Source organism: Artemia franciscana, chromosome 8, assembly GCF_032884065.1.
Source record: "Artemia franciscana chromosome 8, ASM3288406v1, whole genome shotgun sequence".
NCBI lineage: Eukaryota > Metazoa > Arthropoda > Branchiopoda > Anostraca > Artemiidae > Artemia > Artemia franciscana.
The window spans coordinates 40,077,918-40,085,746 of NC_088870.1; the positions used below are offsets into that span (position 1 = coordinate 40,077,918).

Consider the following 7,829-nt stretch of genomic DNA (forward strand, 5'->3'; position numbering starts at 1 on the left):
GAGTCAAACTCAAAACGAACAAAACTTAACATGAGGAGGGCTGATAGCCCCGTGCCTTCTCAAGACCAGAACATAATATGCGCTTTACTGTAAAAGTGTTTTAAAGGTTTTCACTTTTTTTACTTTAATAAATATAAAAACACCAAAACTTTAAGGAATAAATATCAGTATATGTCAATATAACTGACAATCCACCTTCATTTTTTTTTTTTTTTTTTTTTTTGTGTGTGTGTGTGTAAAGCGCAAATTATGTTCTGATCCTGAGAAGGAACTGGGGTTATCAGCCCTATTCATGTTAATTTTTGCTCGTTTTGAGTTTAAATCGGCTATATGTTGTACGTTTTGTTCATTTTAAGTCTCATTTATTTATTGATAGCTATTTGTAGCAATTTTCCGCTTGCAAGATAATGTGACTTTATTTCTGCTTATTTTTTGCTTTGAAAAACTTCTTTGAAAAACTTATTTGTGGAAAAAGTCTTTTAAATTAAATACAAAGAAATGGCGATACTGGCAGACAAAAATTAGATGGATATTAAAAAAGAGGTTATGCGGTGATTTTAACTGTCTTCAATTTATACCATTAATTCATATTTAATTTATGCCTTTAATTTATTACATGCCTCTGGTATATTATATTAATTTTCAAAATTGGTTATTTGCTTCGAACGCCCGCATAATTTATTTAAGACTTGAGGTTTTTTTTTTACCGAAGTTTTACCAAATTTTTATTGCTGGATCTTTGATGCCTCAAAAATATTTCCTTTTACAAGCAACTGTGTTTTCATAGCTGGCAAAAGAAAGAAATCGAAATTTCCAGTTATCTAATAACCATTCTTCAGCTATAAATATTTTTTGAATTTATTTTCCTATAAGAAATTCATTTCGATTTTCGAAACTGCGTTCAATAGAGCACAATAATTGCGCTTATTCAATAAGTTGCTGCAATTTCGCTGAACTTGCGGTGAATCAATTTAAATTTTATTTTCACAAACCTACTTTCAGTAGGCTTATTGCAATTATTATGCGTGATTTCTTGGCATAGAAGAGGCAATTTCCAACTATTGAATAGTGTTCAATAGTGATAAATTGAAACCTACTAAAATAATTTTTTGCTTCTTGTAGACCAGAGTTTAATAGGTAGTAATTCAACCCGTCCTAGATAAAAAATTGTGCATTCATATATCTATCTGGATAAATTACAAATCTTTCTGTTAGAAGACGCTCTAGCATTGCCTGTAATAAGCTTTGCGGGTTGTAAGTTAGTGAACAATGTAGTAAGCATTTGAGACAGGGCCATAAGCCTTCTGTATTAATTTTCACTTTTGGGCCAAGGGGAGAAGGATAAAATGTTATTTAAAAATATAGCGATGGGGGAGGACAAGATTGTTGCTCATTTTAAGTTTTTCATGAAGATAACAGGTATTTTCCAAAATCTTATGGTGGGGAGGACATCTGCTCCACTTTCTCCACAAGTTGAATCAATTGCATCTTTCCACTCCCTTAGACCCTTATCTACATTTATCTCAAGAATAATGAAAATTTAGAAAATTAAGACATACAAAAGCACTTTTTAAGGCATCAGGCTCGTTCCTCTCCCTACACAAAAACTCAATGGATCTCCTTGATGTTACTGATGAGTGATTATGCATCTTCCACTCCCTTAGACCCTTATCTACATTTATCTCAAGAATAATGAAAATTTAGAAAATTAAGACATACAAAAGCACTTTTTAAGGCATCAGGCTCGTTCCTCTCCCTACACAATGACTCAATGGCTCTCCTTGATGTTACTGATGAGTGATTATGCATCTTCCACTCCCTTAGACCCTTATCTACATTTATCTCAAGAATAATGAAAATTTAGAAAATTAAGACATACAAAAGCACTTTTTAAGGCATCAGGCTCGTTCCTCTCCCTACACAATGACTCAATGGCTCTCCTTGATGTTAGCTGATGCGTGATTATGCATCACTGCGTATAATTTGATCAAGTATCAATTGAATCAACTTGCTTTGTTGAAGCTCTAAAAGGATTGTCTATACTAACCGTTTACTTTGTATGGATTGAATGAGTCACTGAAAAGAATGAGTCACCAGGCGGTATTACTACCTCTGAAGCTAGGAAGCTCAACATTTAGGTTTTCGGTAATTTTGAATCGGCTATCTCAGAATTTTCTGAGTTCGGTGCCCCTCAGTTTCGTGTGATGAAGTGACAGAAATCGTCACTTCCCTGTGGCACAATATTTTAGGCTTTTTAAAAAGGACACTAAAACTTTTTATTTCCACTTGATTGAGCACTCTTTTCATTTTCTAGGACTATTGGTTCGATACAAGTACCCCTAGGAAAAAGCAAATAAACGCGCATCCGTGATCTCTCTTCAAGGAAAAATAACAATACAAAATTTAACATTTTTGTAGATAAGAAATTGAAGCCTATATGAAGGGGTTGTCTAATATGCTAAATCTGATGTTATGATTTTCGTCAAGGACAATTGCCTCTTAGGGGTGTATACCCTTTATCAAAAACAGGCAAATTTTCTCTGGCTTACAACTTCTGATAGGTGAATTTAAACTTGACGAATTTTATTTACTTCAAATCAGCATAAAAAGCCCATTGTTTTGATGTTTTCATAGTTATTATCGAAATTCCCTTTGTAAGAGTTTCGGTTACTATTAGCCCGAGTCCCTCCCCACTTACAGTTCGTTACCACGGCCTATTTGAACAATCTCTGCTAATGGTTTTTTTTTTAATGCATTTATGCTCAGGGATTATTGGCATACTGCACATCAGTATGAATTCTGAGACTGAGAGGGTATATAAATACCTTTTCAATCGTTCTTGGATTTTTTTTTATCGTAATAATTCGTCCTGTTTGGGCCAACATGTGGAATTCGGCGATTGTGCCTTTTATCTTTTTACAAAAATTACGGATAATCTGTCACAATAATAACGGGTAATGCGTCACCGGGACACAGGGACACAACTACAACGGGGACGCCGGGGGGAACAGGGGGGATATAAAAATGACGACCGGGACACAGGGAATGTTCGATTAAATACCGGGACACAGGGAATATAAATGACGGCCGAGACACAGGGACAGAACTTCAACGGGGACGCCGGGGGCACAGGGGGGATATATAAATGACGATCGGGACACAGGGAATGTTCGATTAGCAATTACCATCAACACAGCTCAAGGGCAATCATTAGAATAATGAGGTATAGATCTGAATACGGATTGTTTTTCCCATGGACAACCGGGACACAAATGACGACCGGGACACAGGGAATATAAATGACGACCGGGACACTCAAAGAGAAATTACAGACCGGGACACAAATGACGACCGGGACACCGGGACACAGGGAATATAAATGACGACCGGGACACTCAAAGAGAAATTACAGACTGGGACACCGGGACACAAATGACGACCGGGACAAAGGGACACAACTACAACGGGGACGCCGGGGCACAGGGGGATATATAAATGACGACGGGGACACAGGGAATGTTTGATTAGCCATCACCATCAACAAAGCTCAAGGGCAATCATTAGAATAATGAGGTATAGATCTGAATACGGATTGTTTTTCTCATGGACATTTATATGTTGCAGGTTCAAGAGTCATGTTCAAGTTCTAAATGTTCATGTTCAAGGTAAACCTGACAATCTATTTATATGCACAGACAATGGGACAGCGAAGAATGTTGTATATTCGCAAGTTCTACGTAGTTGAAAACATACATATATATATATATATATATATATATATATATATATATATATATATATATATATATATATATATATATATATATATATATATATATATATCACAAGTGGGACACAGGGACACAACTATAATGGCGCGTAACTAATATGGCGCGTAACGACTTACGCTCGCGGGGGGGCTTGAGGGGGGGGGAACGCCCCCACCAAGTAGGTGGGTTTTCAAGTATGAATAGACCTAAGCTGTGTACAGGGGGACTTTGAGACTCGATACTATTATTATTAAAAAAAGAGACAAAAGAGTTGAAAGCTATCCTTGTCATATGATCTTCAGAAACACTGATAAGAAAAAGGCTTCTAGTACCCTGATATAATGTTTATCTGACTTTTCAATCTTTATTTATATAGATTGAATGGTTAGATATTGTTGATAAATTGTATAAATTATTGGTAGCACAATTACTTATTAAATTTGTTTTTCTTTCGTCCGTACAAAATTGTTGGCAAAAAAATTGTTAGGGAATTTCTCTAACAACTAAATTCGGATAAAATTTTTGACAAATCTGAAGCACAAAATTCAAAAATTAGTCACCAAGCATTCCAGGATACCTACTTTTTGCCAGGTACTCATTACCTAGCTAACAGTTACCTACTTCTATCAGCAGTTGCAGGGGACTTATGACCGCTAGTATTTCTCACAGTTAATAAATTTTTTTTTGGCTGCCTAAAATATCTTCAAAAATAGGCTATACCAAATCGCCACTGCAAAACCTTTACTTGTTTATTTAAGTACCTATTAATAAGTTTCTAAACATTGCTAGTTTGTAAGCAAAATATTTTTTTCAATATTTTAAAAATATTTTTTTTAAACATTGCTCTATTTTCCACGAGCTACCGGAAAATTGTAAAAATTACAGAGAATTATAGAAAATAACAATTCTATCAACATTACAGTCTCATATGGCACTCCTAATGACAGAGGAAGAGAAGTTAAAACCTTGGGTTGGTATAGTTGAATTCATTTAGTACTTACACCAAAGTCAACTACATCACCAAGACTTTTATCTGACAACGTCTCTTTCAAGACGAATGTGTCGATGGAACGTTTTATTTGAAGGTACGAGAATTGATTGTAAATTCAGCGTTTTGTAGTAATAAGCTATCTAATAGAAGAATATACCACCTAATGTGCCTTTCAAGTCTTTTTCCAGACACCAAAATTGTATTTCAATTGTGGTCAAGTTCCCCTCCCCTGATGGGATTGAATATAACCCTGAGCCACTGTGCAAAAAGTGGGGTCGCGTAGTAGCAATATTACTTGGAAATTTTTATGGCGTTGTGAAATTTGTTGGCAGAATTTATCTGAAAATACCATATTTACATATAAAAAATACTTTTTGCTCAAAGAAAACTTGTCAGAATACAAGTTGTGCTGGCAAAGTGTTGGCAGCTTTTGGATTTCTGGCGAATTCTGCTACTGGCAGCTTTGAGACTTTTTCTATACCTGGCCCAAAGCTACACCCAGAAGTTTGCTTATTTTGTGGGTATGTATTTTTTTTTTTGCTAATTTCTCGCCAGTTGTAGGATCATAATGCTAAGTAAACCAATTAAAACAAATGGTTAGATCATTTAGCTTTTGCGTTTCCCCTAGGGACTATATCCAGTGCTATAAGGGGGGATACATTTGTGGCATTAACGATTAATATTTTCTGCAAGAGCAGTACTGGGTATATCGAACTGTATATTCATCTTTTAGCTTTCAAATTAAAAAAAAACCTTAATTTACAAAATCACTAACTAGCTTTGTTAGTTAGAAAATTACCTGCGGAAGATAGCCTTAAAATTAAAAGTTAAAATAAAAATTGAAATTCAAAGTAATGGGTTTGCATCTTAGTGCATGATTTCTTTTTATACCAGTGATTAAATAAAGAAAATTTGACTTTTCTTTCAAAATTCACTTTTTGCTTTAAGAAATTAAAATAAACTGAAAATACACCACAAATAGAGGAAGAGGGGAGGGGATGTTTCTTGCTCCACACTTTTTACGATAAAGTTTGCTCACTCTTTTGCTGAAAGCAGTTTTAAGGAAGCAACTAACATTAACCCCCTGGAAGTGTTCAATTGCCTTTCAGAAAATTGTAGCTGAAAATGTTACTATTGTTAAAAAATTGTTTTTGTTAAATGTTTTGTTGTTAAAGCGAATGTAAGTTAATAAGCCCTTGAGCATTCGAGGCACTATGATAAAAAAAAATTTTAGTGCCTTACTTTCGAGTCATAATATTCGTTCCTGAAGCACTGGGTGAAAAAGTCTAGTTTTAGCATGCACAGCGGGGGTTCGACGTGGCAGTAGCCCCCTAATATAAAGGAAAGTTGATACTCATTGTAATCCTTAGTTTTCTTTAATTCTTAGAGGGTTAGAACGCTTCTGTGATGGCAGCAGCGATTAGTACATTCAGAAAGAGCGTTGAAAGGAACATCGATTGGTATTTTAATCTTTAGTTTGACAAATTAATATACAAAACCCCATAGTTTTACCTTCAATCAAGGTCATATTAAGGGGGGATGGGGGTTTGAATTCCTTCCTCCAAAAATGTTTGTCTGACTCGTAAAAATGCCAAAAAATTGAATATAAACAAATTTTTGATGCGTTTTGTAAATTTTTTTTTTAAACTCCTCTCAAAAAATCCGTTTGTACGCCCCCCATTCCCCCAAAAATCCTGGATTTGATCCTGCCTTCAATTCTATTTTTTCTGGAGTAGGATTTTATCAAAGGATCAAAACTATAAAACAGGTTACTCCATTTAGTTTTCCGTATTTTTTCCTTTTTACGCATGATTCACAAATAAGTGAGGTTCTTAGAGACAGTTGATCAATTAAAGTAAAAATTAAAAAGTAATGAAAGGTGCTTTAAAGCAGTCATACCTGAACAATTACTTATATCATTCCTATTTGAACATTTCTTCACTTTGTCCCCTCCCCCTTTGGATAAATATACAGCCTACTTTATATATTATATTTGTATTTTATAATAGTGCTATTTTAAAGTTAGTGTTTCACTTATAAGAATAAGACAAGCAAATATTTATGACTGCTGGAGGTAGTTTTTAGAATTACTTAGTGTTGCATTCAAATGGTCTACAGTCCTTAAGCATACTTAAAAAAAAACAACTGTAATATGAATAAGACTAAAATCGGAATTATTTATCATTCCTGAATGAGGTTCAAGTGGCGGTTTTTCCTAACCTAAAGCTTTTTTTTTTCACAGCAGGTTTTAAATTTTCAGTTTCTATGGGCTGGTGTTAGTTTTTTACAAAACCCTGTCTTTTCGCAAAATGTCTGGAAAATGATCCAGCGAAAAACATTATTCTTAAAAAGTGTTTTCAAAATGGATATGAAGGTATGAGAAAATTTCCACACCAAATTCATATTTTACTCTCTATACATTCTAGAAAGTAACAAATAAAGAACAAAAATTAATAAACTCACTCTTATTATACAAAATTGTATACCAAAGTTTATCTGTATATCCTAGCGCAATCATGAATAACTAAAAATCCCTTTTCACGTCATTGTACAATATTGAACTGAAACCAAAATTACGAAATGAAATAAATTGTTCTCCTTAAAGACAAAGGCAAAATCCACGTCGTTTCAAATGGCTGTATTTCAAGAGAATAACATTAAAAGAAATGCGACCATAAAAGGGATAACTTTTTATGTTTGGCATTAGATTTATATTAATACAAATACATGCACCCGGGATCTGTCTTCTGGCAAAAAATATGAAATTCCACATTTTTGTAGATAGGAGCTTGAAATTTTTGCAATAGAGTTTTCTGATACGCTGAATGCGATGGTGTGATTTTCGTTCAGATTTTATGAATTTTAGGGGGCGTTTCCCCCTATTTTCCAAAATAAGACAAATTTTCTCAGGCTTGTAACTTCTGACGAGAAAGATTAAATTTAATGAAACTTATATATTTAACATCAGCATGAAAATCCGATTCTTATGATGTATCTTTTAGTATCAAAATTCCGTTTTTTAGAGTTTGGTTTACTATTTAGCCGGGTCGCTCCTTACTACAGTTCGT

The 7,829-nt window shown here is 34.3% G+C and overlaps 1 protein-coding gene across 2 annotated transcripts in view; it reads right to left on the bottom strand.

The window, feature by feature from the left end:
- The window catches only part of LOC136030422 (uncharacterized), a 38,919-nt gene extending 31,525 nt beyond the window's left edge, over positions 1-7,394 (bottom strand). Inside the window, exon 1 of one of the 2 annotated variants that reach the window (XM_065709390.1) lies at positions 7,248-7,394. The gene's annotated coding sequence lies outside the window, so the exon portion shown is untranslated. Of the gene's footprint in view, positions 1-7,224 lie in introns of both variants that reach the window. The other variant, XM_065709386.1, reaches the window with a different exon arrangement.
- Positions 7,395-7,829: the final 435 nt, after the last annotated feature.